Here is a 13,751-nt window from a genome sequence, read left to right on the forward strand (position 1 = left end):
ATATTTTATTCAAGTTTACACTTTTGACATTTATATAAGTTACATCTGTCCTGGCTTACATTTCTTTTCACTTTACTTTTATGACTTTTGTTATGTAGAATATATGTATTTTACTGGCTATTATTAAGTCACAGCTAAATGCGTAGTGAACAGCTGACTCATTTTTTAAGTGGCAGTAACTGAACAGTCCAGTAACAAAGGAAACAATGACATCGTTCCACCAGTAGGAGGAAGCAGTGCACTAAAATCCACCTACTCCGCTGAAAAACACAGGATTGGGTTTGAGCATGCGCAGTAGCCAACTTTCGGCAAAAACGCTGTTCCAGTCGATCTAAGATCCTGACCTCAAAGAGACAGAGCGATGGGATTTTGACCAAATTGTGGAAGCACATTTTCCTTTAATGGACCAATAAGGTAAGTTATAAAACTAGTAATAAGTTTGTTTCTCACTGCAGCTGACATTGTATATTGAAGTTAGCTTGCTAACGCTAACGACTGTTAATGATAAAATTGTACTGGTTGAATGTGTTGGCGGTAAAGAGAAGTTATCCTTACTACTGTCCCTTCAGTGGCGGAAAACATGCTTTAACTGCTCCAAAAGAAAGTGAAAAGTCCACAGATTTGAACTATAGCTTTGCTGAAGTTGGCACAGTGAATGCAGTTTGGTACTCCAGGTGTTTTACGGCAGGAAAACTGCTGTAGAGGCAGCTCTAAATGAAATTTGTTACTGTAAACACTTCAGCTGATTAATTAAAGGATGCATTTGATCTTAAGGTTTGAATCCTGATTTAAAATATAATTTTGTGCTTACATCTGCATGGCTGCGTCTGTAGGTGTCTGACTTAGTTTAATTTCCATATCCTTGTAAAATATGGAATGCAATAATAAGCTGTAGTCTTTTTTTTTCAGATTTTGTATGTATTGACCAAGATCCAAAAATCTAAAATACCGATAAATACAAGCAGAAACCCTAACTCTTGTAAAACTTGTGTAATAATAACCCTGTGGATTTTAAAAGTTGCTTTTCCAAGTAACTGTTAGCTGCGCTGTCATGTATGGTTATCTGTTTATTTATTTTAAGGATGTACCAATCCAGCTTTTCCATTTCTAATGACTGATATCTTGGCTGCTGATACTGATCCAATACCTGTGTTAAATCAGTGGGTGGTTCTTAAACTTTTTCTATCATTCCCCACTTAAATATTTTTACGCCCAAACTCAACAGGGGAGGCGCTCTTGGTGACAAAGCGACCCCCTTGGTGATTTATTATGAGAGCTCTATTTACACAAGACAGTGATGGTGGAGTATTTTGCAACTGTCACCAAAAATGGCTGAATTAACTGGAGAAAGTTGTTTGATTTGTCGCTAGTCGCTGTACTAACGTAACTGACGTGAATTTCTTTGTTTCGCCATAAAAATTATTCTGATGTTTAACATTACTTCCACATGACTTGTGCCCTACCTGTCATGACCCTGCACCCCCACCAGTGGGGTGCACCACACACTTTGAGAATCTGTGTTAAATTAATAAGCTGTAAAAAAGAGAATGGTAAATTTTTTATGTGTAAGATAGTGTCAGGCTCCACTTAAACAGCTTTCCAAACTTTATAAAATAAAATTTAAAAACGAAATTGATCCAAGAGTAGAGATTTATTACATTGTTGGGCTTTATTAGTTAAATAATATTATTAAATAATAAAGGACAACGGGCCCTGGGTAATTGATGACAGCTTCAGTGAAATACCTCCAAAGTGCGACTGCTTCCTGCTTTTTTGAGTCTAGTATTGGACTGATGGCTGATCCAAATATCAGATTGGTGCACCCCGAAACTTTAACAAACTTTGGCTTTGGAAGACATTTCTTTGTCTTGTACTCTGTTTTTTCATTGTTCAATTTTACAAACCAGATGTGGCAGCAGTGTACACCCTTGTACTGTGAGGCCTCCCTGGTGATGAGCCATCCTATCAATGTCTACACCACTGGTAATTTTTTAATGGCAGCACATTAAAAGAGCACACAGAGTGTGGGGAATTTTTGTTTAGATCTTAATGAGAGTTAGATGAAGAAATTAATGCAGATTATATATTATAGACACATGAGTTCAGTGTGAAAATGGACAGCGGCTGCATACTAACGTTTATACCTCTATTGTTTCTTTGATTTCTTTCTTTTTTTTTTGTAAAGCGTTTCAAGGTTTCCATCAGGAGGAGAGACGGGAAGGAGACACCAGGGAGTGTTTTTCCAATTAGCAGCACAAAGAGGAAGTGGGAAAGCACCAAAAGGATATAGACCAATTAATGATGCAGCCTACCTCAGTTACTGGACACAATTGGATGGATAACAACTGAACTGGTAAAAAAAAGTACTAAATCACAACATTTGCTTGGCTAATTAATTCTTTTTTTAATAATAACTGAGGATGGCTACCAACATCTCCCCGTTATAATGTTGTTTGTATTTGTTTTTAAGCAGGCTTCTGACAGTGATGAGGCCTGGGAGTGCTGATTGTCACCGATGAAGCTGCGCCCGTCTCTCTAAATCGTCTTCACCTTTGTCCAGTGTCTTCTGATATCATTATTGAGGGGGGTATTTTAATGGACTCAAGAAGCCAGCTGCTTGGGCTGCTTGACACTTGGACCACCATAAAGCCACGAAGAACACAGTCAGCTTCATTCGGGGACTAATGCTTGGCTTGGGTCAGAAAACAACAGATTTCTAAGTAATCTGCAAACTTTTAGAATTCAAAGGTTTGAGAGTTACATTGTAACTAATCTTGAAATGTTTTTAAGGCAGCGCATGTTAAACTAAATTGCGCTTGTGACTTTTTATATGTAAATAATAAATAAATATGTAAATAATGCCAGCTGTTTTCAGTCCAATGGGCTTCAGCTATAAATTGTGCTGCCCAAAAATATTTTCAAGGCAATCCGTCTGCGTGCTTATTTTTTTTCTAAAATTAACTGGCCAGTTTATTACTGATGTATAAATGATCCCATAGTATGAATGCAAGATTTAGCTGTGGCTAAGTTTAAATTTAGTAACAGCTGGTGTAGCCAGTGTTTGATTAAATTTGGCAAAGCGAGGACAAATGGGTTTGTGAAGCGTTTTCAAAGATACCTTATCTTTAAATAAGGTGTCTTTTCCAAACGCCTATTATAAAAACATTTCAGAAGAGCGCCTAAGGAGAGGTGTGTATTTGTGCTCAAGTCTCTTCTGTGTGGCAAAGTGAGAGAGTGTGTGTCAGCGAGGGGAAAGGGAAATATTGTTTGTGTTTTTTTATTTTGTTTATATCTCGCTGTATTTTTATGTCCTACACTTGAGCTTTGCGAGCAGCAGAGAGGGTAAAAAAGAGGGAGAGAAAGAGAGTATTCTCAATTTCCTTCTAAAAAGAAAATTCATTTGCAGTTGCTAATGTAATGTCATCGTTGTGTTTACTGAGCGTGGATGATGTATAGGGGATGTTGCATTGAGTGAGACTGCTTAATGATGCATAGAATTAAGTCTGTGGCTTTCAGCTGAGCTCCTCTCTCTCTCTCTCTCTCTCCCTCTCTCTCTCGCTCTCTCTCTCTCTCTCTTCCTCTCTCTCAGACACTCCTCTCCCTCTTCCCCCCTCCCTCCCCTTCTCTCACACACTCTCTGCTCGCTTCCTCTTTCCTTCCCTTCCTTTCACCTCTCTTTTCATTTAATCCCCACCCTCCTCCTCCTCCTCCTCCTCACCACCACACCAGCCTCTCTCTTTCCCTCTGATGCAGGCTGTCTTGGACTGTTGGCCACACGTTGCTCTGTGTACTGTTGCCTAACTCCATCAATCACTGCGAAGGGAGGGAAAGAGAGTGTGGAGGGAGGGCGATAAAAAGAATAAAAATAAGATATGGCTGGAAAAAAATGAGCGAGATGAAAACAGACATTGGGCATAGACATTGTACCGGATCAGCTTTAGAAACCTGGAGGGGAAGTGAGTAAACGAGTGGGAAGAACACATCTATACATTTAATGATCCACTGAGAACACTGCCAGTCCAAATAACTGCCTGAAAACTGTGAGAATATATGGATGTAATTGCGTTATTTCTGGCTCTCCCTGTGATGGTCCTCTGCTGGGATCTGGGGCAATAAAGAAAATGATGATTATGATGATCTCATTTCAGCGCTTATGTTTATTACCTGAGCCAGATGACTACCTGAGTGAGAAGACTGTCGCTGTGGCTGAGCTGCAAGAAAGGGAAATAAAGACAAACTATCAGATATGAATATTGCCTTCTTGGAAATAGCTTTAGTTGACGATTGCAGATTTAACATCTTGCATATTGATCCTGCAGACGTGTGGCATTTAGAGCTTTGCTCAGATGTGTAGATAACAGGGGTCAGCAGTAGTCAGAAAAGTCACCTTTAAGATAAAATGGTGAGCTTTTTTACAACAAACAGACATTTACAGTTAATTTGTCAGAATTTTTTGTGTTTTCATTAGTTTTACATGAAAGTGAGCAAAAATTTAGACTTAAGTCCTTGAGTTGGTGGTGGAGTGGGAGGTCAAAGAGTTAAAACAACAAAGCTATGTGTGAAGAACAATCAAAGGGTATTCAAAGCCCCCGATTCACTGGATATAATGCCAAGACCAATATATTCTACATAAGGAGCACACATTTTACTGCAGGATTAAGACTGTGTTTAATCTTAGTTTTTCACACATTGAGGCACCAAAAAAAGTGAGGTAGTTGTGGAGAAACATCATTTTGGTGATTGTAGCTCATTTGAGCTTTATTTACTGAATTATTTTGTAGTTTCAGGGAGTTACACTTCAACATTATATGAACTTTTTCCTTTTACTTGGCTGTGAAAAAATTTCTTCAGTCATTTCTTTTGATATCACTGTGGCATCACTAATTATTCAGTATGCCCTGTAAAAGTGTCACTACTTGTGATCAAGTTAAAAGGGAGACAGAGACAGAGATAATATTTTCTTGGTTGTTGAAACAAAAACTCAAGTGAGAACATGTAGTAGAATCACAATAGCAGATACCGCCAGTGCTGACTCTGAGCATAACAAAAAATGACATCCCAGGTAGGTGTCAGCACATTCAAACACTCGCTGCTACAAAAAAAAATCAAATGAAAGTTTTTCATACGTCCAAGAAGCTGTGAAAATGCTGTTTGTAAAGGAGTCTGCGTTTAAGAGAAAAACTCAAATCTTATGTAGTTGAGACTCCAGACACTTTTACATAGTCCACTCTGATTGAACCAGTTTTACTGTAGAAAACTCAGCATGTACAGAGATTGGCCCGAAAAAGAGAAAATATCCCATGAGCAAGAAGGCATTTTCATCCCTCTGGGTGAAAATGCCTTCTTGCTGCCAGAGGTCAGAGGAGAATGGGCAGACTGCCTTGAGCTGATGTGAAGGTAACAGTAACGCGAACGATCACTCATTACAACCAAGGTATGCAGAAAAGCATCACTGAGTGCACACTGCATCCAAACTTAAGGCAGATTGGCTACGGCAGCAGAAGATCGCACCAGGTGCCATCAGCTGAGAAACTAAAGCTACAATTCGCCCGAGATCACCAAAATTAGACAACAAAAGATTGGAAAAATGCTACTTGGTCTGATGAGTCTCGATTTCTGCTGTCATATTTGGATGGGTTCAGCACCCTTTGGACCCCTTAGTATCAATTGTGTATCAGTTGCCTACACGATTATTATTGCTGTCCATCCCTTTATGACCACAGTGTATCCATCTTCTGATGGCTGCTTCCAGCAGGATAATGATCCATGCCATAGAGACCTTTGGGATGTAGTGGAACAGGAGATTTGCATCGTGAACGTGCAGCAACTGAATGATGCCTTCATGTCAGTATGGACAAAAATCTCTAAGAAATATTTCCAGCACCTTGTTGAATCTGTACCACGAAGAATTAAAGGCAGTTCTGAAAGGGACCCAAGGTAGTTTGTTTTAATTTTCTATTTGTTAAATCTTTGTGGCAACTTTTTGAAAGTTCTGACACTGCAGAGTCAGGTAGGGAGAGGTTTTCCCACCTTCCCATCCAGCACCTTGGGGATGAATTGAAGCTGTGACGGAGTGACAAACCTTCTCTCACCAACATCAGTGAGCAGCCCCCTTACTTACTTACCCCCCTCCCCCCCCTTTGCAAATTCTCCCCAGGAGACTGAAGGCTGTTAGCAGCACAGTCCTGAAATGCGATGTCCAGTAATCATATATGGGTATGCTGTTTGGGTCAAATGAGAATGATCTCATTTCATGTCATGTCCAAAGTTAGCTTTTTACAAAACAAAGCCATTTCAATCTGATAGGCTTTTTTGTTTGTGTTTGCTCATTGATTTTATACTTTCTTACTCACATCCTACCACTTCATCTCTCTCTTTCTCTCTTCTCTCTCTCCCTCTCTCTTTCACTCACTCCATTGCTCTACTGTGATCCAGCTGTCCACCCCATTCATCATCCCGCCACTCTCCCCCACACAGAATTATTATTTCTTTGATGTGTTACCAGTTGAAAACAAATCCATTTTTCTGGCCATCAATTTATCATTTGGAATGGGGAGTCACACTTGAGTTGTAGGGGCAGCCACATTTTCCCAGTTCCAACTTGGATTGGAAACCTATGTGTGTGTGTGTGTGTGTGTGTGTTCATAAGTCAGTGTGTATATATATTTATATATGCACATGAAATGCATGTATCCTGTTGTAATCAGAGCTGAGATGCAGGATGGGTGAAATCAGAGGTAAATAGAAATGATAGGATGAAATCGAGGAAGTAGCTGTTTGGGGGGGAAAAAAGAGAGTTCGGATGAGAGAGAGAGAGAGAAAGAGGGGGCTTCCCTCTTCCTGTCGTCCTCCTTCACCTAACGTCTGTGATAATTTATCACTCCTCCTAGCTTGGCTGACAAACTATTTGCAGGAAAATGAGTTTTTCCGCCACGGATTTGTCCTCTGGGAATAGAAAGGGGAGCTGCTGTGGTTTTATTCCATCACACACACACACACACGCATCCAGATGTAGGGTTTTTCACATGCACACATACACACACACGCACTCTGAGGTCTCCAGTATTTATTGGGGGGAGGGGGGAGGTGGTTAAGATAAATGAGGTAAATTAATAGAGTCACTGAGGGAAAAGATCTGCTTCCACACCAGCAGATCTGCCACTGACACACAAGAGATGAGCACATACACCGCCACTATCCCACCCTCATTCGCCTTCTCTCTGTCCCCCCACCCCACCCCAAAACCAGCTCTCTCTCACTTGGCTTTCCACTCCTCGTGATCCCTCGTTTGCCCTCCCACAGATGACAAATGTAACACTCAGACAAACAGCGATCAGGGCCATACAGCATAATGTCAGCTTAGATCAACAGTGGGACAAAAGCAAATATCACAGCATCAACACTGCATTACAAGCACTGTGTATGGGTGTGTGCATGTGTGTGTGTGTGTGCGTGTGCTGTTATCACAACAGCTGGCCCGGGTCACTGGATTCCAATCTCACTTTCAACCTCATCAACCAAGATATCGACAGTGTGCTTGACGGAGAATTACACGACAGTAAAGGCCTAATTACATTGCTATTACCCTGGGCTATCCATAATCGTCAAACACGACGCATCAGTGGGACATCGCAGCAGTAAATCTACAGGCACACACTCTGTCTCTCTTAATGCCTGTTAGCGTTACAGCATTCATATTCCTTTCACTTTATTGTCTACCGACAACAGAGGATATACCAAAATATACATATATACAGTACCAGTCAAAAGTTTGGAGACACTCCAAACTTTTGACTGGTACTGTGTATACATACTTAAACTACTCTCCTGTATTCTTACCATGTCCCTCTGAACCTGTTTACCATTAACCCGTCATGCCACATGGGATTTCTGTCCACCTGCGCTGACAGCACAGTTAAACCTCTTATTTTAGCTGTTCACAATCTATTCAACATGCCAGACTTTACTTGGAGTGTAATAATCTGACCTGAAGCATCCAGTCAGCAAAAGCACACGTGAATAATAATGTCATAAATTATACATAGTTGAATTTCCTTTTAGGTGAGGCGGGTTGCTGTTATGTGTACCCACTCACTAGAGAGGATAGGAGCCATTTTTGGTGTTAAGTTTTTCCTGTCATGACAAGTCAAAAATGTCTGCAGTGGGGGAAGGGGGGGGGGGGGGGGGGGGGGGGCTGCTCTCATCATTCTGTTACAAGTCTGGATGCTGCCTTTGAGTTTGAGGCGATAAACCATTCCTGCTCCACATGCCGCTGGCCAGAAGGGGATTTAAACACTGACTATTGTCTGACTAAATGAGTGTGCGTTCAAAGGTTTCTCCAGTGACCGCTGGAGGCCGCTTTAGGTTCAAGTCCCCATAGACGCCCATGTTAAAATGAAGACATAAAAATGTTCACATCCTGGTACAAAACATGTTGCTTTGAGTGACAGATGGGAGCAATTTTGTCCTGTTCGGCATTTGACTCTATTCAAGTAAGGCAACCTTTTAGTTTTTTTCTGCTGAGCACTTTTTGTTACAGGCCTGTGTTTTTCACTGGTCACAATTTGCATAACATTTAATGTCATTATAAATATAGATGATCCTAAGCAAGCTGGCTATGACCAACCTTACACCCAAACGGCAGTCCAGAAACCCTGTGAGGCTGCCCTTCTGCACAGCATCCCTTTAGTCCAAATGCTAAAGGCAGCATGCTTACAATGTACTGCTAGAAGCCTGTTTACCATGTGCATCATTTTTAGTTTAGCTTGGTAACATGCTAGTGTTTCCTAATCAGCCATAAACATGAAATTCAGCTGAGGCTGGAAGAATTTGAAATTGACACCATGATGGATGGCACTGCATGAATGAAGGAGAACAGATCGCCAGAGTTATTACAATTCATGCTGAGAGGCAGCATCACGCCTGCATCAAATCTAGTGGCAACGTCTTCAACAGTTGTCGAGACATTTTATCAAAACACACACAAAAATGGAAACCCTAAACATTCCATATAACACCCCTTCGTAATACTGTAGTTTTTTTTTTTAGACCAAAGTGATGAACCACCCAGCAGGGACATTACTGCTGCCATCTCAGTACAAAGGCAGATGACATTTGTGGAAACCAGAACTTAACTTTGTGCTCATTGATCAGGATAATCCACAGGACATGCTGTGTGTAATTTTTTTTTTACTGGAGCTATATAAACACTTTGTAAAAATACCTCATAAGGATTCTTATTGGGTTAAAAAAAAAAGAAGCATGTCGGCTCATTTAGTTTAGTTAAACTTTGTGTCTTTGGCAGTTCTGCACAACAGAAGTTCTTCTCTTAACTGACCCCAATATGCTGTGTTCCCGTTGTCAGATCTCTTTAGCACGTTCATTAGTAGCAGGGAGTGAAAAGGCACTAATCCAGAGGATGACACAAAGTGATTTGTTTTTCTTGACTTTCATTTGCTCCACATCCTTTGATATTTTTTTCCACTACAGCTACAGACCGCTCTGAGGATAATGAGGCTCTTTTGCTTTCCATTCGATCAGCTCTGTGGTCTCACTCTCTTCTTGCAAGAGGGGCACCTGAGTTCCCCTGAGGACACTCAGCTCCACACCCCTTCAAACGCTACAGCCAGCTTTGTGAAGCACATCTCCTTGGTGATCTCTTCTGTGTGACAGGTATGAAGACAAGGTCCACCAGCTGCTCTGATCAAAGTCTCCTGCTTTTTACCAGAGTGTGTTGTTGTCGGTTTGTGGCCTGTATCGCCCACCCTCCTTCTTCATGTAAATTATTAAGGAAACGACTGCACATTTTAATAAGTTCCTCCACTTTATGTTGTTTTAAGAATAAGGGGGGGGGGGGGCGGGTTTGCAAAAGAGTTGAGAAAAGAGCACCAGTGACAGACCAGTCTGGCCAGGCTCAGAGGAAATTAAGAACTTGATGGTGGTCGGTCATAAAGTTAGAGTTCTTATCCGACCACCGGTCCAAGTTGCATGTGGACTAAACACAACTAAATACAACTAAACACAACTAAACGTCACAGCCATTAGCAGCCCCTCTGCTGCTAATGGCTGTTACTGCCAGCATCCCATTGTACATCTCACAATAGCAAGCATGCTGGGATTTTGTGTGGAGCTGGCTGGCAACAGTTATTAGCCCTCCAAAAGAAACTTAAAAGGGAAAGCAGTCAAGAGAAGAACAAGAAGATTTGGGGGTCCCGGTTGTGTGGGGTGGTGATGATGATGGTGTTGGTGGAGGGGGGTCAGCAGAGTGGAAGGGGGTGAGGTCAGAGGGTAACAGCAAAGCGGAAATGGAGGGAGGGGGGCAACAGCAGAGAACAATGGACTGGGCTGGACTAAGACAGACAAAGCTTAAGGGAGGGTGGACAGTGCACAAAACACAGGAAGATGAGGAGAAAAAGATGAGACAGAATGAAGGGGAGCTACAACAGATGGTAAAGGCTGGTTGGAGAGAAAGAGAGGAGGCAGTGAAAAGCTGCTGGCAACACATGCATCATGACAGTAACAGCAAGGAAGGAAGGCCTGACACCTAAACATGTCTGGATGCCATATGGTAACATATAGGCTACACTTTAGATCACTAGAGTTCACGTTTGCAGCTTTCTGGGCAACGTGTTAATCAAAACTCCCCTTATAAACCTCATCTGAGCTGGTATGGACCCTCTAAGGCCCCAGTGACACACCCCAAGATCTTCGGAAAAGCTTAGACAGTATAAGCAACCAATTAAGGCTGACTTTGGGTGAACAAAGCATTCATTATAACAGAAATACTTCTAGTAGTAAAATTGTCAATATTTTCCAAGTAATTATCGGTGTGGGGGTAAACCCTTGTAGCTAAGATTAGGGTAGAAAATGTATGTTTTAGAAGTTGTGCAGAAAAATCGTTGCCGTAATGGGATCATCAATACTGAGATGTTTCTCCAGCTATTATGACCTCATTATGTGGCTCATCTCGACTCGCTGACCACAAAGAGACAAGCGCCCGCGCGGCTAGATTTATTAAAGTTGTCATTAAGTGGCTGCTTTTTCCGCTGGGAAGCATTTATCTTTACGGGAGCGCGCACAGGCACGGGAGGCGATTTATCGGCCCGCCGCGGGAGAAACGAACACCCGCACACCCCTGCTCAGTGAGAGAGCTGTTAAACATTTATGGAAACTTTGTTGTCGTAGGCTGTTTCCGAAGAGTATGTTCTGATTTATGATGAAAACGTCTCCTTGTGATTCTCATCCAGCAGACGCACACTGTGACCTTGGGATTCCTGGCGGCTCTTTACTCACCTGATTTACTCCGTGCTGTACTTTTGATTTTATTGTTTGGATTCCATGTGCTCTCTATTATTGTTTTTTTTTTTTTTTTTTTGGCATGCCTGCTTTTAGGATAGTGCCCCCGCAATTACCCATCCACCCGCTTTCATAGCAGATTTTAGAGTTCAAATAACAGTTCAGACCAGGTGTATTACCTGAGATCTGCAGCAGATCTTTTCCAATTCCACTTTTAGTCATAAACTGTAGGATATAAACAGGAGCACATTTAGGCATGATTTCCTATCTCTGGAGTCGGAAATGCTTGCTCTGGCTGACCTTTTACCCTCAGCTCTTGTTGCCACCTGTAGCCGCAGGTTACCTGGTTTCTTACAGAGACACAAACTTTGCTCGAGGAAATCAGTCCGGAGACACACAACAAACATGACACACCCTGAGAAAAAATAGTTATGTAACTAGCATTTTTCTTTTTTTGTCCTGAGTGTGCGTCTTAATTTGAACCTACAGAACTCAAGCTGTTCTTGAGTTTGCGCCCCTTACATATGTCCCACTGAAAGTCTTCTGCACATTTCAGAGCCATAAGTGCATTTTTTTCTAAATTGGCCACCACAGCAATCACGAGGGCAAAAACCAGGTAGCAAAGAGTGCCTTAAAGTCTGCAAACATGCATTTAGCGAATCTTTCTAAGGAACCGTTTAACATTTGCTCACTTTGGGGTGTGAGGGGTGATGTAAAATTCATAAAACTGCACATCTTGTCTGGCGAGGATTATTGCTTGATAGTATTGGAACTAACCTTCACTCGAAATGAACATAGGAAATAGAGCCTAATGCGCCAGCCTGCAGAGTTTTAGCAGTGATTGTGCGTTTTGTTTTTTTTGTTTTTTTTTTTTGTCTGCAGCTTTTACAACATTTTTAATGAGCTGTTTGTGAAGTGGCCCCGTTTTCGTCTTATACAACCAGGTGCTTCCTGTTATATTTTTCAAACTTTCATGCGCAATAATGAAAATTAAGTTTATAATTTGAGAGAAAACGTTTAATTGTATTAGATTCTCTTGGATTGCAGGGAATTTAGATCATGGCCAGTATTCAGTCTCTCCTCTTACGTCTCCCATGGGAATTTTTTTTTTAAATAATTTATTTACTTAAGTAAAATGTAAACTTTTGTTTGTATTAAATAAGTTTTAATTCGATCTTGCAGCTTCCCGTCAGACATTTGACACCTGGGAAAAATTGGGGTTAGTAAACTCGAGGAGACACGAAGAAACTTTTGACATCTTTAACATGCAGTAACTTCTTCATATCGATCTTCGTGCGTTAGGCGAGTCCGGATTTGGGGCGTGTACGAATTTCGCCCCTTGGCAAATGGACCCGTGTAATTAAAGGCTATTTTAATTCAATGATCGCGATAGATACCAATCGGTGAGTTTTAATCCCTTGTTAAACTCTCGGTAACCTCTCTGTCTCTCGCTCTCTCTCTTTTCTGCCACCTCTCCCTCCAGGCACTTGTCATTTTCTCGGCGCTCTGCTCACTTTATAGAGGACTGTGTCTGTTTCCAGCTAATGTGATTCCCTTTAATGTTTGTATTTATTCTAAAACACTCTTCCCATTGTCCAACAACAGCTCTAAACTGACCATGTGCAGAGGCAGAGATTTTCAAAGACGAGGAATGAAGGATTTCAGTCTGACACTGACGCGGACTGGAGTTGATTGTAAAGCACATTGATTCTCTCACAGTGTCTTCTTGTTTCTTTTCTAATTTGAGAGCACAAAGTTTATTATTTCTTTATTTTTTTTCACCCCTTCCATAAAAAAAAAACCCTGATCGTTTTCTTTTAAGTCCATATGGCTGAATAAACCCACTTTAATATGAGACAGACGACACGGTGCCATAGACGTCTGCCATTAGTTAGAGGTGTTGTGTTTGTTTTACAGACTCATGAGAACAAGGTTTCACAGCGTCTTAAACTCACGGGGATCCTGACACCCTGCTGTCACATCACGCACACACAGGGGCCTGATTCAGGCACGGCGCAGAAAGTAAAATCAAGACGTACTTTTAAACTTTTCAAAACCACCAAGTGCAGTTCTCCACGGATGCGATCACGCTGACGGGCATATGCGTCATTTTGGGACTGAGATCAAAATGCAGAGTTTGAACAACATCAAGAGAGCAAATAAAAGCTGGAAATAAGTCTAAAGTGCAAAGAAGCCTTCAGTTTCTTGCAGCTTTTTCATAATCCCTCTGTTTTTACTTTTTATTTTATTTCACTGTATTTAGAGGTTTATTATTATTATCATTTTACTCTAGGGTTTTATGTAGTCAATAAAAGGTTCATCTTGTATAATTTTTAAACATATATAAGTTAATATTTGAAGCAACATTTGAAGGAAAAGAGCAAAATTTAAAAAGAAAATAAATCTGTAAAGTTGATGCAACAAAAAGTCGCCTGACCCATGATTTGTTGACTTAC

General features: G+C 41.1%; 1 long non-coding RNA gene across 1 annotated transcript; it reads left to right on the forward strand.

The window, feature by feature from the left end:
* The first annotated feature begins 279 nt into the window (after positions 1 to 279).
* Positions 280 to 4,118, forward strand: LOC115789714 (uncharacterized). Its single transcript, XR_004020718.1, has 3 exons — positions 280 to 414; positions 2,186 to 2,353; positions 2,485 to 4,118. It is a non-coding gene; the product is annotated as an uncharacterized LOC115789714 (long non-coding RNA).
* The last annotated feature ends 9,633 nt before the right edge of the window (positions 4,119 to 13,751 follow it).

Source organism: Archocentrus centrarchus, chromosome 12, assembly GCF_007364275.1.
Source record: "Archocentrus centrarchus isolate MPI-CPG fArcCen1 chromosome 12, fArcCen1, whole genome shotgun sequence".
NCBI classification, from domain to species: domain Eukaryota; kingdom Metazoa; phylum Chordata; class Actinopteri; order Cichliformes; family Cichlidae; genus Archocentrus; species Archocentrus centrarchus.